The sequence below is a fragment of the Manis javanica genome, chromosome 8, assembly GCF_040802235.1.
Source record: "Manis javanica isolate MJ-LG chromosome 8, MJ_LKY, whole genome shotgun sequence".
Lineage (NCBI taxonomy): Eukaryota > Metazoa > Chordata > Mammalia > Pholidota > Manidae > Manis > Manis javanica.
In genome coordinates, this window is record NC_133163.1 from 113780626 (window position 1) to 113798351 (window position 17726).

Genomic DNA, 17726 nt, shown 5'->3' on the forward strand with positions numbered 1-17726 from the left:
GCTCTGCAAAATCCAGGGGGAGAAACGCCACAACGCTTGATTTCCTTGGACTTAATCCTCATGTTCAAAAACTAATAAAGTGCTTGCACTTGTGTCTTCCCTCCCCCACCATCAGGAATTTTGACATTTTAGAGGTACTGTTCAGAACAAAACTGGGAAGGAAGAGCCTTGTTTTCAAAATATAACTGCAGGCTCTTCTGCAACTATTTCTTCCAGGAAACCAAGCCTCCACCTCTTGAGTATTTCACTGGAGCCAGGGAAGCGGGAAAGCCCATCCCCCACCAATGGGAGCTCAACTCCTAGTCAGCTCCCCCTCGGCGGATACAAAGCACCAAGAACACTGGGAAGAACATCCGGCTGTTACGGGAATCCCTCCTTAGGGCTCTACCTGGATTTCTTTCAGAAAGTTAGGGGCAGACTGGAGGAGGCTGGGAAGCCTGCTATGGAAACAGGATTGCTCTAACTCAAAGAAACCAGACACCCTGCACACACCGCCCCACCCCCAGGCAAAGCTAGGAGCCTGATCTCAGGCCTTGCTCCTGCCCAGGCCCTGGCAAGCCTGCTGGCTCCTCCCTCCACCTGCCTTTCCGGCAGCCAAGCCCCTCGAATTACCAACACTCTAAGCTAGGGCCCTGCAAACAAGCAAGCCTGTTTTGCCACTTAGGAAGCTAGAAGGAATCTTCAAGTGAACCCAACCTTCTCCTTTTAAATGAGAGCACACCAGCTTAGCCAGAACTGGAACTCAGGTCTCTAGAACCTCAGGCAGCAAAGGCCCTTACGTGTTGGTCTCAAGTGATCAACTCTCTCAAGGCTCAGCTTGCAAAGGATCTGGCACCTAGATCAGCTCAGTCTGGAGAACTCCAGAGAATGCCTGCTGAGACTATACCACCTTCCAAACCCCACTGCGGAGACAAAAACATAATAGAAAAGAAAATCCATCTCACACACCCCTCTTGTGGGTTTTCCTGTAGCTTCTGCTTCCCTCCACCCCTGCACTTCACCCCACCCTCTCTCATACCTGATGCCTTATCCTGAGCACATTTTTTACCACAAGTAACCTGCAACCAGCACCACCAAGTACATATCCACCTCCACCTTCTCAGTTCAACGGGCTGGGGTAGAGAAGATAGAATAAAAGAGGGGACTGCAAAGGGAGGGACATGGAAAGTCCCAGAAAAGATAACAGAATGAGACTGTAGGTAAAGAGGGCTCCAGAGGTGGGAGCAATGGGTCAAAATGGACCCTAACAAACCATGAAGTGAGTGAATTCTCTTCTGCACATAGGGGACAGGCAGAGGTGTGGGGGCCAGATAAGAGTCAGAGAATGAAAATGGCTAATGGCTGAGAAATGAGCAACTCAAGGCAGGAGAATTTAAGAGGCTGTTGCAGGCTTCTTGGGTATTTCTGGATAGTACCTGGGAAAGACCAAGAAATCCCTGAAAAAAAAAGACTCTTTTCAGCAGAGAAAGGGCTGACACCCACTAAAAAAATATGATGGCTCAAAGTCTTCTGGAAGGAAAAGAGAGACAGTGTTCTCAACCCTGGCCGCACATTAGAAAGAATTACTTGGGGAGCTTAAAAATATATACTAACAACCAGGCCCCACCCAAGGCCGATTACACCATAACTTTGAAGGTGGGGCTCAGATGATTGATTTTTCAAATGTGCAGCCAGGGTTGAGAAAGACTGAAATACAAGCAAAGCTGAAAAACCAGCAGGAATACTTAAGGGTGGCGCTGCTAAAGGAGTAGGCGACGGCAGGTTAGAGACCATTTTAGAGAGAAGGGAGCCCAAGTTTGAGAGGAACCCTGAGTGGAAGAGCAGTAAGGAAGGCTACGTCTGTAAGACGAACCGAAGTCTGGTTTTAGACAGAGCATGGCACATTTTAAGGAGGATCTGCAGGGAACAGATCTGCTTGCAAAACAATGAGACCCAAGTATGGGGCAGAGGCCATACCGCTAAATCTGCGGACAAAGGTTCGGTGTGAGGAACTAATGAGCTTCAGACTCATTCTGAAGGGGGCAGCAACAGGTCCAGGGAAAAAATGAGGAAGAGAATTAGACCCAATTTGTAAACGGAAGCCTTTCTGACGTGTAAAAAGCAACTGGGGTTAAAAATTGGGGGGAAATCAGTAAATTATGGGACAGTTTCAAAGAAGAGTTTGGGGCAGAAACATGGGTATGTCAGAGAGAGATGGATAACAAGGGCTGCCTTGGAGAAGAAGAGAGAGAGAGGAAAACTGAATTCTGCCTAATTTGAGCAGGGGAAGTACATATGATGCAAGTTTAGAAAACCACTGGGGCTCAGTTTCAGAAAGATGTGAACCTTTCTCTCCGATTAATGGGGGTAGGCTGGGGTCAGGGAGTAAATCTACAAAGGCCCAGTGTCCTGAGTTTGGGGCCTGGTTGGAAGGCACTGGAGAAACAGGGGGAGAGATTAGGCCTTCAACAGAAGCTGGCTGGGCTGAGTTCTGTGATCTGTCTTAAGATGGGATTCAGTTAAGATGGTCGCACTAAGAGTAAAGAGGAGCTCCAGCTGTGAGAAGGTGTTTGTTTAAAGGTAGGTGTGTTGGGGGGAAACCCATTGGGGGAATAAGAGGGAGGACACGACTCAAGCTCAGAGTGTTTGAGAAATAAAAGGAATGAAGTTGGAAAACGGGAGAAATGGGGCCTAACTGAGCAAGGGGTGTCGAGGGAGAAAGGGAGGAGGAAGATGAAGTCGGATGGAGGAACGGAGGGGGGACTGGGTATCACTGTAAAGGCTCTTAGGCCTGAAGAGAGCAGGAGAGGGAGAAGGGGGAGGGGACGTAATGGGTCCAGCCGAAAACTGAAGGATGGAGCCTGAGCTGGGGGACAGGATGAGGCCGGGGAGAAAAAGGGGTCTTGTTGGAGAGTGCGGTTTGCATTAGGGAAGAGATTCAAAGGGAAGGGCCAGGGGTAGGAAAAAAGATTTGGGGAAGATGGGAAACAATTTGGGGAACCTGCATGAGGGAGCAAGCTCAGTTTGGGGTATGGGGAGCCGTTCGGCGGGGAACGCGGACTCGATGGGAAGGCCGGGTCCGGGTTTGTGGGGTCTGATGTTGGAGGAGGCCCGGATGAGGGGGATGGGACGGGCTGGACGCGGGAGGCGGGGGGCCTAAAGGACGGAAGGAGGCTGCTTCGCGGGGCTGGAGCTCCCGCTGCGGTGGCTGGAGCGGGGAACGGACCCAGCAGGGGCGGATGGGGCCCCGCGGGAGGGCGGCGACCGGCTGAGTCGGGGAAGGAGGCCCTCAGGAGCAGATGAAGGGAGGATGGGGGCGGGGAGACTGGGCCGGGCCGTTACCTGTCCTGGGTGTTTATCATCCTCGGCGGCTCTGCTCAGGGTGGGAGAAGGCGGCGCGGGGAGTGGGTAGGTGGACGAGTGGGTGGGTTGGGGTCGCGCGCGCGCGCGCGGAGCCGATCTCTGCGGTCTAAGTCCCTGACAGGCCGCGGGCCCAGAGCCCTCCTCCTGCCTCAGCGAGCGCCTGCCTCCAACTGACCCTCCCCGGCCGCCGCCGACGTCGCCGCAACCGCCCCGCCCCCGAGTGCCTTATCTGCATAGCCCCACCCCCGCATCGCGCAGTGTCCTGGGAAACTGGGGCCCACAACAAAGGGAAAAGCACCGCCCCGTCTCTGCGCAGGCGCACCAAAAGCCAGTAGCGGGGGGCGGGGCGGGACGGCGGCGTCTGGGGTGCGATGATTGTGCCTAGCGTTCGGAGTGCGAAAGATGCGTTGTCTTTCGAGTTCTATAAGCATTGGCCAGACCTAGTCGTCGTTCCTACTCCATGTTTGCGTGCACCCGGCAGGGCTGTGTCTTTTGTAGGCCCTGGGAGATTTAACAAAAAATCGGAAATCTTATGAGAGTATTGCTCACGCATTAACGCTATTCCCCGACTGAACCCAGGCCCACAGATCTCAGTTAACTCAGCTCCTAATGCAGATAAACTCAGCTGTCGGCTGAGATCAACAATCTCTGCACCTTTAACACTTTAATACAGGTCAACAGTCAAGGCCTGACACTGGCCGGTTGTCAAACTAAGCCAAATCTCTGTGGGTGAGGATATCAGTCCCCTGACAGCAGTGGTGGAAGGCACCATCACTTACTTGGTCACAGTCACTTTAGATCACAATCATGCAAGGATCACAGCATCTCCATTCACTCTCCCTGCTGGTCCTTATCACAGATCAGTGACCATAGGTCCCAATCGCTGGTCCCTCAGATCACAGTCATTACAGGTAACAATGGCAGGCATTTCAACACAATTGTCAAAGCTCCCGACTCTATTCACAGTCAAACCAGACTGCAAACAAGAGATCACAGATCTCTTATCATAGATCACTGTGGGACGGCCTTCACCTCATATCCCATTCATTTGTTTAACAAATAATTATTGAGCAGCTACTTACAATGTGCTCCAGGCTGGTACTAGAGTCCAGGAGCACTCAATGATCAACTAGGCAAAGTTCCTGCCTCTGAGGTTACAATCTTGTCAGAGGGAGAGACACAGAGAGGCCTCACAATACAAAGTAGGTGCTCAATCTGAAAGAAACCAGAGAAATTAGGTACGGAAATAGGGATGGCTTCGCAGAAACCGTGCTCCAGATCAGAGGTCACAATGACTCTCAATTCATCATAGCCCCAAATCACAAATGTCCCACATTATAGAACCATCTCAGGACACTGTTCCTCTACTTCATGAAAAAACATGGTTTTCATTTTTAGGTGATGGGGATGCACAGAAGGAAGAAAGGTTTAGACCTGCCAAACTAACACTTTTCTCTGCAAAATTGAAGTGGTAAATGACACCAGAACTGCCCAGACTATCACTAGATATTTAAGCAAGGCTGGTTGCATACTCACTTTAGATCGTCTACCTTGTCCTCTTGGCTATCCCTACCTGCTCTTCCAAGTTCAAGCCAGGTATATTCTTCCATTAGTACATAGCAGAACTGAACAATTAAACCCAGCCATGATCCATCCCATTTTATAGCCCCAGAGACCTGGTCCTTCTGGCCCCCAGAGGAGCAGGGATAGTGCATTCCTGCCAGCCCATCCTAGACAAGTAAGCTTTTGGTCTGAGGGATAGTTCTCAGTCAATCAGCAAATACTGAGAACTCACTATGTCAATGATAGGGACCACTTATTGAGCATCATGCTTAAGTACTAATTTTTACACTACCCCACTCCCATTCTACAGAAGAATTAAGCCCCAGGGAGATTTTGCCAACTGTTATTTATTGCAGGCCTATACATACCAGGCAAGTTAATGTATTTTCTCTAATTCAAAGCTAGTAAGCAGTGGAGTTAAGAGTTTGGACCCAGAGTTGCCTGACCCTGTGCTTTGTCTGCATTCACACAGTGGAGGAGTTAGGTCTCTGCCACAGCTTGCTATTTGAAGGGGTGACCACCCTGATGGCCTCCTGGACAGCAAGTGAAAATTTCACAAAAATGGGGAGCCACCATCTTCTAACCTGTGCTACCCAATATGATAGGCACTAGCTACATGTGGCTATTTAAATTTAAATTAACTTGAATGAAATAATGTTAAAATGCAGTTCCTCAGTCCCATTATCCACATTTCATGTGTTTAATAGCCATGAGGGGCTAGGAATTCCAGTATTCATAGTGCAGATTCTTCTATCAAGACAAAGTTCTGGATAGTACTGTATCCCATCAGTCCCCTATCCCTTTTTACCTTCATTTCACCACAGGTTGGAGCTCCTTCTCATCCAGTATCACCTCTAACCTGGTCCTCACGCTGGCAATTTGCCTGACCCCCTCCCAGCTCCCTCCCACAAGCCACATCCTTCCCCTGTCCCCTCTGCAGCCTGGGACCAGCAAATTCTTCCATATCCTCAGCCTTTTCTCAGGATGCTGCCCACACCTCCTCGCCTTACCTGAAACCTAGCATCTCCTGATGGCACTGCTTCTCTAGCAGTCCTCTTAGGTGAAAGCCGCGGTCCTCTCATTCTCATGTACTTCAGGGTCAGGAACTGGGTGTGTTTCTTTCCCACCCCGCAGTGCTGTGTCTGAATCGGTGCTAGCCTCCCTCCTACACAACCTGTTCTTTCGAAGCTTCACCACCTGGACATATACCATCTTGCTTGATGTCACCAGTCAGTCTCCTGTTAGCTGCCCATGTAGCTCTTGGCCCACTGCCTCTGTCTCCACCCTAAATTTTGTTCTATCTGCTGAGCTCACCGTCCCTGTGATGGCCTCTCCAACATTCTCCTCCCATTTCCTTAACCTCCTCATCTCCAGTGGTATTTTCATTCTCCATGGCAGCCACCCTCTCAACTTTGTTGTCACCATAAACCACACAGTTTCTCTCATCATGACCTTTGCCGTAATTAAGCCTCCCTCAACAGTTCTTTGGCTCTTACCATGAACTCCAACCCGCTGACCTTACTAATTGCTTACTATTCATTAGCCCCAGTTTTCATGTACCTTCTCTTTTAGCTTAATTTCCATCATCTATCCCTATAACCACTTTCTTGCCCTGTTTCCCCCCTTGGTGACTGCCTAGAAAACCCCCTACTCCATCTAAATCCACCATCTGCCTTAGTGCTTTTGCTGGAACAAAATCACACTGCCAGGCAGATCTTAATTTCATGTTCACAGTGCTAACCTCAAGTGGGCTGTCAACACTGCCAGGGAGACCTAGTACATTCCTTCAGTAAATTTGCTTTTCCACTCTCTAAGTTGACTTTTATACCCATTGTCTCTCTGCAAAACTCCACCCTTTTCATTTCAGCAATGACATAGCCTCTTCAGGTTTTATTTTCCAGTTTTATTGATATAATAGACATATAACATCATATTAGAGTAAGGTGTGCAACAGGATGATTTGATGTATAATATACCCTGCCCTAGCCTCTTATGTTACTAGGGATACAAGAAAAGGGGAGCTTCCTTTCATTCCTAACACCACCTGCAGAGCTGTCTTGCCTCTCCACCCACCTATATCTCTCCCTTCCTGGTAGTCTGAGAAGTGCCCCTCTTCCTTACCACAGACCAGCTAGTCCCTCCCCAGAGCCATGGGGCCCATCCTCTCTCCGCTTTCCAAAAGCCTGGCTCTAGCGGCTTGTGTAGGAGGAGGCAAAGCCCTGATTCAGACACTGGTTCCCTTCAGCACATCAGCATGCTCTCCAGCCTTTAACAGTAACAGAGCCACTCCTGAGAATAGTTTGGAAGTCTCTAAGAAAACTACCAGGTGACTCAGGAATTGTACTCCTGGGCATTTATCCCAGAGAAGTGAAAACTTACATTTCCATAAAAATTTGCACATGTATGTTCATAGCAGTTTTATTCATAATAGCCAAAAATTGCAATCAGCCCAGATGTCCTTTAGCAAGTGAGTGGTTAAACCAATGGTGATACATTCATACAGTGAACCACTCAGCAATACAAAGGAATCAGCTATTGATAAATGCACCAACTTGGATGACTCTCCTGGGAATTACGCTGATTGAAAAAGGTTACCTACTGTATGATTCCGTTTATATATAACATTTTTGAAATGACAATATTTTAGAAATAGAGAACAGATGCATAGTTGCCAGGGCTTTGGGATGGGGTAGGGAACGGTGGCAAGGAGGTGGGTGTAAGTGTAAAAGGGCAACACGGAGGGATCCAGTGCTGATGGAACTGTTCAGCATCTTGACAGTGGTGGTGGAAACAGGAACCCACATGTATGCTCCAACTGTGAACTAGACATGCACAGGCAACATGTAAATGATACAAGCAAAACTGGAATAACCTGAATAAGATAGGCGGATTGCATCAGTGCTGATATTCTGGTCGTAATGTTATACTGTCGTTAGTGTTACAAAATGTTACCGTTGGGAGAAACTGGATAAAGTGCCTAAGGGATCTCTCTGTATTATTTCTTATACCTGCGTGAGACTCTATAATTATCTCAGTACAAATTTCAGTTAAAAAAATATAAATGATGTGATATAAGCTTGGACTTAAGTAAAATCATACATGTAAATATAGTAAAAGTGTATTAACGATTGAAAAAAGGATAAGTTAGATTATAAAGCATAAGAGTATTCTAGTCCCTAGGAACTATGCTTGCAAGTATGACAGTGACAGTCAAGGGAGCAAAACCAGGCAAGTATGAGAAGAATATATGGCAAGAGGTAAGACAGAAGCTGGAGGAGTAATCAATGGGCCCTCCTGAGGGACTCAATGTTTCATTCGAAATAAAATAAGATCTCATTCAAAAAAGTTATGTGGTGCCACATGGCTCAGGCAGACCTGAGGTTGGCCACCAGCTGGCTGTATGACTTTAGTCACATGGCTACCAAGAGCCTGTCTCCTCCTCAGTGAAAAATAGGTGACACGGTACCTGCCTCCACAGCTGTGGCAGGGATGAAATAAAACAGTGTATGTGAAAGCACCGAGCCCAGTGTCTAGAAGGTGTTCCATAAATGTAAATTCACTCCCATTTCTCTCTGTAGAAAAATCTGCTCTCCAGAAAAGATCTGATAAAAACTAATTTATAATGATAAAATTCATGGGTGCTTACTGATGGTCAAAAAGAGAAAGAGAAGAAAAATAAAAAAAGAAATATCATTGACCACCTTTAGAGAATTTGAAGGAACCAATTCATTTTCCTGAAAAATGGTAAATAAAGGGGAAAATCAAGTCAAACAGTTAACTTGCCTTTCTTATGCAAACTGTACTTCAGGCTAACAAAATTGGTGATGTGAAATAATTATTCTGTAAACTGGTTAAGAGTAAGAAACAAGCATTCAACCTGATGTTCTTTACAAACAGACCTCAGGTAGCCAATTAGGTAATAAATGAAGGAATAACACAGTATCACCTTTTTGCAAACGTTTCATGAGATGATGATCCTCAGATCTATCATGTTACAAAAGAGAGAGACAGGAAGGATGCTCCTGATGAAAGAAAACATCACTACCTATGAAGTGTTCTTTTTTTTCATAGTTTATTTATTTATTTTATTTTGGTATCATTAATATACAATCACATGTGGAACATTGTGGTTACCAGAGATTCCCCACATTCTCAAGTCGCCACCACATACCCCATTACAGTCACTGTCCATCAGCATAGTAAGATGCTATAGAGTCACTGCATGTCTTCTCTGTGTTATACTGCCTTCTCCATGCACCCCCTTACATTATATGTGCTCATCGTAACACCCCTTATTCCCCTTCTCCCTCCCTTCCCATCCACCCTCCCCAGTCCCTTTCCCTTTGGCAACTGTCAGTCCATTCTTGGGTTCTGTGAGTCTGCTGCTGTTTTGTTCCTTCAGTTTTTGCTTTGTTTGTACGCTCCACAGATGAGTGAGATCATTTGGTACCTGTCTTTCTCCATCTGGCTAATTTCACTGGGCATGATACCCTCTAGTGCCATCCATGTTGTTGCAAATGGTAGGATTTTTTTTCTTCTTATGGCTGAATAATATTCCATTGTGTATATGTACCACCTCTTCCATTCATCTACTGATGGACATGTAGGTTGCTTGCATTTCTTGGCTATTGTAAATAGTGCTGCGATAAACATGGGGTGCATATGTCTTCTTCAAACTGGGCTGCTGCATTCTTAGGGTAAATTCCTAGGAGTGGAATTCCTGGGTCAAATGGTATTTCTATTTTTAGTTTTCTGAGGAACGTCCATACTGCTTTCCACAATGGTTGAACTAGTTTACGTTCCCACCAGCAGTGTAGGAGGGTTCCCCTTTCTCCACATCCTCACCAGCATTTGTTGTTCCTAGTCTTTCCTACAGTGACCATCCTAACTGATGTGAGGTGATATCTCGTTGTGGTTTTAATTTGCATTTCCCTGATAATTAGCAATGTGGAGCATCTTTTCATGTGCCTGTTGGCCCTCTGAATTTCTTCTTTGGAGAAGTGTCTGTTCATATCCTACACCTGTTTTTAATAGAGTTGTTTGCTTTTTGGGTGTTGAGGAGTATGAGTTCTTTATATATTTTGGATATTAACCCCTTGTCAGATATGTCATTTCAAAATATATACTCCCACACTGTAGGATGCCTTTTTGTTCTGCTGATGGTGTCCTTTGCCGTACAGAAGCTTTTTAGCACAATGTACTCCCATTTGTTCATTTTTTATTTTGTTTACCTAACCCAAGGAGATGTGTTCAGGAAAAAGTTGCTCATGTTTATATTCAATAGCTTTTTGCCTATATTTTCTTCTAAAAGTTTTATGATTTCATGACTTACATTTAGGTCTTTGATCCATTTTGAGTTTACTTTTGTGTATGGGGTTAGACAATAATCCAGTTTCATTCTCTTACATGTAGCTGTCCAGTTTTGCCAACACCAGTTGTTGAAGAGGCTGTCATTTCCCCATTGTATATCCATGGCTCCTTTATCGTATATTCATTGACCATATATGCTTAGGTTTATATCTAGGCTCTCTAGTCTGTTCCATTGGTCTGTGGGTCTGTTCTTGTGCCAGTACCAAATTGTCTTGAATACCGTGGCTTTGTAGTAGAACTTGAAGTCGGAGCGTAATCCCCCCAGCTTTATTCTTCCTTCTCAGGATGCTTTGACTATTTGGGGTCCATTGTGGTGCCATGTGAATTTTTTAACTATTTGCTCTAGTTCATTGAAGAATGCTGTTGTCATTTTGATAGGGATTGCATCATATCTGTAGATTGCTTTAGGCAGGATGGCCATTTTGACAATATTAATTCTTCCTATCCATGAGCACGGGATGTGTTTCCATTTATTGATCTCTTCTTTAATTTCTCTCATGAGTGTCTTGTAGTTTTCAGAGTATAGGTCTTTCACTTCCTTGGTTAGGTTTATTCCTAGGTATTTTATTCTTTTTGATGCAACTGTGAATGGAATTGTTTTCCTGATTTTGCTATCTGCTAGTTCATAGTTAGTGTATAGGAATGCCACAGATTTCTGTGTATTAATTTTGTATCCTGCAACTTTGCTGAATTCAGATATTAGATCTAGTAGTTTTGGAGTGGATTCTTTAGGGTTCTTTATGTACAATATCACATCATCTGCAAACAGGGACAGTTTAACTTCTTCCTTGCCAATCTGGATGTCTTTTATTTCTTTGTGTTGTCTCATTGCCATGGCAAGGAACTCCAAAACTATGTTGAATAAAAGTAGGGAGAGTGGGCATCCTTGTCTTGTTCCCAATCTTAAAGGAAAAGCTTTCAGCTTCTCACTGTTAGTATAATGTTGGCTGTGGGTTTGTCATATATGGCCTCTATTATGTTGATGTACTTGCCCTCTATACCCATTTTGTTCAGAGTTTTTATCATGAATGCATGTTGAATTTTGTTGAATGCTTTTTCAACATCAATGGAGATGATCATGTGGTTTTTGTCCTCCTTTTTGTTGATGTGTTGGATGACGTTGATGGATTTTAGAATGTTGTAACATCCTTGCATCCCTGGAATAAATCCTACTTGATCATGATGCATGATCTTTTTGATGTATTTTTGAATTCAGTTTGCTAATATTTTATTGAGTATTTTTGCATCTATGTTCATCAGGGATATTGGTCTGTAATTTTCTTTTTTGTGGTGTCTTTGCCTGGTTTTGGTATTAGTGTGATGCTGGCCTCATAGAATGAGTTTGGGAGTATTCCCTCCTCTTCTACTTTTTGGAAAAGTTTAAGGAGGATGGGTATTAGGTTTTCACTAATGTTTGATAAAATTCATCAGTGAAACCATCTGGTCCAGGGGTTTTGTTCTTAGGTAGTTTTTTGATTAACAATTCAATTTTGTTGTTAGTAATTGGTCTATTCAGATTTTCTGTTTCTTCCTGGGTCAGCCTTGGAAGGTTGTATTTTTCTATAAAGTTGTCCATTTCTTCTAGAAGTTTATCCAGTTTGTTAGCATGTGATTTTTCATAGTATTCTCTCATAATTCTTTGTATTTCTGTGGTGTCTGCAGTGATTTTTCCATTCTCATTTCTGATTCTGTTTATACGTGTACACTCTCTTTTTTTCTTGTTAAGTGAGGCTAAGGGTTTACCTATTTTGTTTATTTTCTCAAAGAACCAGCTCTTGCTTTCATTGATTCTTTCTATTGTTTTGTTCTTCTTGACTTAATTTATTTCTGCTCTTATCTTTATCATGTCCCTCCTTCTACTGACTTTGGACCTCATTTGTTATTCTTTTTCTAGTTTTGTTTATTGTGAGTTTAGACTGTTCATTTGGGATTGTTCTTTCCTGAGGTAGGCCTGTATTGCAATATACTGCCCTCTTAGCACAGCCTTCACTGCATCCCACAGATTTTGCAGTTTTGAATTATTGTTGTCATTTGTCTCCATGTATTGCTTGATCTCTGTTTTTATTTGGTCATTCATCCATTGATTATTTAGGAGCATGTTATTAAGTCTACATATGTTTGTGGGCCTTTTCATTTTCTTTGTGTAATTTATTTCTAGTTTCATACCTTTTGATCTGAGAAGTTGGTTGGTACAATTTCTATCTTTTTTAATTTACTGAGGCTCTTTTTGTGGCCTAGCATATGATCTATTCTTGAAAATGTTCCATGTGCACTTGAGAAGAATGTGTATCTGTTGCTTTTGGATGGAGTGTTCTGTTGATGTCTGTTAGGTCCATCTGTTCTAATACATTGTTCAGTGCCTCTGTGTCCTTACTTAGTTTCTGTCTGGTAGACCTGTCCTTTGGAGTGAGTGGTGTGTTGAAGTGTCACAAAATGAATGCATTGCATTCTATTTCCTCCTTTAATTCTTTTAGTATGTTTCACATAGATAGGTGATCCAGTGTTGGGTGCATAGGTATTTATAATAGTTTCATCCTCTTGTTGGACTGACCCCTTTATCATTATGTAATGTCCTTCTTTGTCTCTTGTGACTTTGTTTTGAAGTCTATTTTGTCTGATACAAGTACTGCAACTCCTGCTTTTTTCTCCCTATTAGTTGCATGAAATATCTTTTTCCATGCCTTTACTTTCAGTCTTTGTATGTCTTTGGGTTTGAAGTGAGTCTCTTGTAGGCAACATATAGATGGGTCTTGTTTTTTTATTCATTCAGTGACTCTGTGTCTTTTGATTATCAATAGGTATGTACTTATTGCCATTGCAGGCTTTAGATTTGTGTTACCAAAGGTTCAAGGGTAATTCCCTTACTATCTAACAGTCTAATTTAACACACTTAGTATGCTATTACACATACAGCCTAAAGGTTCTTTTTTTTCCTCCTTTTTCTTCCTCCTCCATTCTTTATATATTAGGTGTCATATTCTGTACTCTTTGTCTATCCCTTGATTGACTTTGGGTGTAGTTGATTTGATTTTGCATCTGTTTAGTAATTAATTGTTCTACTTTCTTTACTGTGGTTTTATTTTCCTGGTGACAGCTATTTAGCATTGGGAATACTTCCATCTATAGCAGTCCTTCCAAAATGCACTGTAGAGGTGCTTTGTGTGAGGTAAATTCTCTCAGCTTTTGCTTATCTGGAAATTGTTTAACCCCTCCTTCAAATTTAAATGATAATCTTGCCAGGTAGAGTATTCTTGTTGGCAGTCCTGCTTCATTGCATTAAATACATCATGCCACTCCCTTCTGGCCTGTAAGGTTTCTGTTGAGAAGTCTGATGATAGCCTGATGGGTTTTCCTTTGTATGTGATCTTTTTTTCTCTCTCTAGCTGCTTTTAAATGTCTGTCCTTATCCTTGATCTTTGCTATTTTAATTATTATATGTCTTGGTGTTTTCCTCCTTGAGTTCCTTTTGTTAGGAGATCTGTGCACCTCCATGGCCTAAGAGACTATCTCCTTCCCCAGATTGGGAAAGTTTTCAGCAATTACCTCCTCAAAGACACTTTCTATCTCTTTTTCTCTCTCTTCTTCTTCTGGTACCCCTATAATGTGAATATTGTTCCATTTGGATTGGTCACACATTTCTCTCAATATTCTTTCATTCTTAGAGATCCATTTTTCTCTCTGTGCCTCAGCTTCTTTGTATTCCTCTTCTCTAATTTCTATTGCATTTACGGTCTCTTCTACTACATCTAATCTGCTTTTAAATCCCTCCATTGTGTGTTTCATTTCAGATATGGAATTTCTTAAGGATTGAATCTCTGTCCTAAATTCAGCCCTGAGTTCTTGAGTATTTTTCTGTACCTCCATGAGCATGTTTATGATTTTTATTTGAACTCTCTTTCAGGAAGATTGATGAGTTTAGTTTCTTTTGGCTCTTTTTCTGGTGTTTGTGAGATTTTTGTTTGAACCAGTTTCCTCTGACATTTCATCTTTTTATGTGGCGCCCTCTAGTGCCCAGAAGCTCTAGTCTCTGGAGTTGCTCAGCCCCTGGAGTGATGTTGGGGGTCATAGGGGAGCAGTGCTGGTGCCTAGGGGGAGGAGAGAGCTGTTTCCTGCTTCCCAGCTGCAGTGCCTGTCTCTACTGTCAGAACCAGTGGGCCAAGCACACGGGTGTAAGCCTCTGTGCTTTGTGTCTGTAGCTGCTGTAGGCAGGGCCTCCCTCAGGCTGGCCTGATGCCAGGGCAGGGACTGCTGGTTTGCGAGCAGGTGCCAGCAGGCCAGGAGGAAGGTGCAGCCAACTGTGTATCATAGTGGGGGACTCAGAGCTGAGTAGCAGCCAGGGGGATGGAGCACCTGAAGCTCCTGAAAGTCCCCAACCTGCTGAGCAGAGCGAGCCCAGACAACCTTGTCCACCTATCCCTTCTCCCGCACAGCAAGCTCTGTGAAAACCCGACCCCTTCAGCAGCCGTCTGGCTGCTAGGAACCCTCTCAGACTGTCCACCTTTCCTTTGTCCCAGAGCATCTGGACCTGGATCCGTGTCCTCCACAAACAACTGGAATTTCAGTCTCTCCAAGTATTCTGCCTGTCTTAGCTTTCCAACCCCACTAATCTCCAGAGTACCATGCAATGTAGGTTTGTGCTCCCAAAGCAGATCTCCAGGGCTGCGTGTTCAGCAGTCCTAAGCTTCCTCCCCCTCCCTGCTCCATTTCTCTTCCTCTGGCTGGTGATCTGCGGTGGGGGAAGGGCTTGGGACCCATGGGATCAAAGCTTTGGTACGTGACCCTGTTTCATGAGGTCTTCTCTGTTCTCCAGGTGTATGCAGTCTGGTGCAGCCTTCTTTCCTGTTGCTCTTTTAGGATTAGTTGTATTAACTATATTTTCATATTATGTGTGGTTTTGGGAGGAGTTCTCTGTCTTACCTCTCACACCGCCATCTTGAATCCAGCTCCCTTATGAAGTATTCTCGACAAACCTTTAACCTGAATCAGAACAAGCCTTTATATCCAGCTACAGTTTACAGAAAATGAAAGGAGACAAATGAACCTATTAAACAGCATCACTGGAATGCAATCATCAAAATCCTGAATGTAGGAAGTTTCTAAAGCACAAAACTTTCTGTTTCCTCACCAAAAAGTTGAGGATGGGTGGGGGAGCAGAAATCTGTAGATTAAAATAGATGTACGAGACTTATCCACCAAATGTAACCTGTGGCCCTTTTTGGGTGGAGATTTGAAGAAATTAACTGTAAATACATATATTACAGTTGGTAAATATATATATTTGTGGGGTGGGGGTAGGCTGAAATGGGTGAAGGTGGTCAAAAAGCACAAATTTCCAATTATAAGCTAAATAAATCCTAAGGGATGCAATGTACAGCATGGGGACCTTAGTTAACCACACCATACTGTACATCTGAAAGTTGCTAAGAGAGTGGATCTTCAAAGTTCTAGTCAGAAGAAAAATATTGTAACTGTAATGATGGATGCTAACTAAACTTATTCTTATAATTATTTCCCTGATATATACATGTCAAATCATTATGTTGTATACCTAAAAACTAATAACAATGTTATATGTCAATTACATCTCAAGAAACAAGAAATAATTAACTAATTTTTAGGTCTGAAATGGTATCACTTTAAAAAGAATCCTTATCTTTTAGTGATACACAATGAAATCTTAATGGATGAAATGATATGCCTGAGATTAACTTCAAAAGAATCCAAGGGACAGAAGGTCTGAATGAAAACAGTCATGTTGAGTTGACGGTTATTGAATCATGCTTTTAACTTTTATGTGTGCTTGACATTTTCCATAATGAAAATATTTAAAATACAAATAATAATAATAGCAACAGTGACAAATATTAAACCATGGCAATATGACATCCACCTTACAACTCCACACAGGCTGCTCATGTCCAGATCACCTCTGGTCTCTAAGCCTCCAAATCCATTGCTGGCTTTTGGTCTTAGGGCTTGACTTGAGGAACGTTCAGAAGAGCTGGCTGCTCCTTCCCTTCCCGAACACCCTATGCTTTCCGGCCTTGTCCTACCCGAGGCAGCTCTCTGGCTGCTTCTTTGCAATGTCCTTTTCCAGTTTCACCAACTCTACCTGTCCTCTAAATGTTGGATTTCCCCAGGATCCGGTCCTGGAGCCTCCTCCCTTTATCTCTAGATGATCTCATTTGCTCCCCAAAATTTGAATACCATCAGTAGTCTGATAGTTCCCAAATCCATGCCACTAGAATCCTCCTGTAGGCTATGGACATATAGGCCTTATGACAGTCATATGTGAAGCCAGCGTGACATGTCTATTAAGTGGCTCTAAATTCATAAGCCCAAACCTTGATTCTCCTCCAGCCTGGTCCTTCCCCAGGTTTCCCACCTTTCCCATCTCCGTAATGGCCCCCCACCATCTAGTTGCTCAGGCAGGTACCTAGGTATTGTCACAACTCCCCTCTTTCCCTCCCTCATCCACTCTTGTTACGCAACTCATCATGACAAGTCCCGTCATTTCTGTCTCCAAAAGGGGTACATTTATTCTCCAAGTCTTCACCCTGACGCATTGAGCCGGCCCACCACCAGGTCATGCGCTCAGATTACTGCAGCTCGGGATGGTCTCAGGGTCTCCTTTCTTGCCCTCTTCCAGTCCAATCCCCGAAAGCAGCCAGGGGTAACTAATATTTTAAGTATTTTTAAAAGATTGGAGGGGAGGAAGAATTGGATTTAGGTGGTCAAAAGGAACAAACTTCCTGTTAAAAATATGGACAGGGATGGAAAGTATAACATGACAACAATAGCTACCACTGCTGGATCATGTAGGAAAGTTGTTGGAGAGTAAATCCTTATTAGAGTTCTCACCACAAGGAAAAAAATATATGTATGTTGTTCTTTTGGGGTTTTGTTGTTGTTTGTAGGGGGGACACTGAATCTATATGAGATGGTGGATGTTAACCTATTGTGGTAACCATTTCACAATATAGTAAGTCAAAACATTATGCCATACATCCTAAACACACCACTGCCATAGGTCAATTATATCTCAATAAAACTGGAAGAAAAAAAAAGAAATCACACTGAGCCCCAACATAGGGTACCATGTGCCAGATAATTAGCTTGTTCCTCCTCAGAGACAAATGAACTAGCATAAATCTGTTTATCTCCCCCTGAAAACAGACAAAAATAAAAGCATCGATTGTGTCATTACTGTTCTTCAAGCCCTCCCATGCCTTCCTACCTCCCTTGTTATACAGTCCAAATCCCTCTCCTCTCCTGTACACAAGACCCTGCAGGAGCTGAGCCCTCCTACCTCCAGCTGCATCCGCAGCCCCCTCCTTCCTGGTGCCAATCTGGCTCCTTTGCAGGGTCACAAACAGAACAAGCTAGTTTTTGCCTCAGAGCATTTATTCCTACCATTCCCCCGGCCTGCACCATGCTCCCCCCAGATCTTC

General features: G+C 43.9%; 2 protein-coding genes across 3 annotated transcripts in view; one reads left to right on the top strand and one right to left on the bottom strand.

The window, feature by feature from the left end:
* The window catches only part of ZNF609 (zinc finger protein 609), a 299633-nt gene that overhangs the window by 258968 nt on the left and 22939 nt on the right, over positions 1 to 17726 (top strand). Inside the window, exon 10 of one of the 2 annotated variants that reach the window (XM_073211988.1) lies at positions 217 to 258. The exons of the other annotated variant lie outside the window; for it this stretch is intronic. The gene's annotated coding sequence lies outside the window, so the exon portion shown is untranslated. Of the gene's footprint in view, positions 1 to 216; positions 259 to 17726 lie in introns of those variants that run through there. 2 annotated transcript variants of the gene reach the window in all.
* The window catches only part of OAZ2 (ornithine decarboxylase antizyme 2), a 66104-nt gene that overhangs the window by 10800 nt on the left and 37578 nt on the right, over positions 1 to 17726 (bottom strand).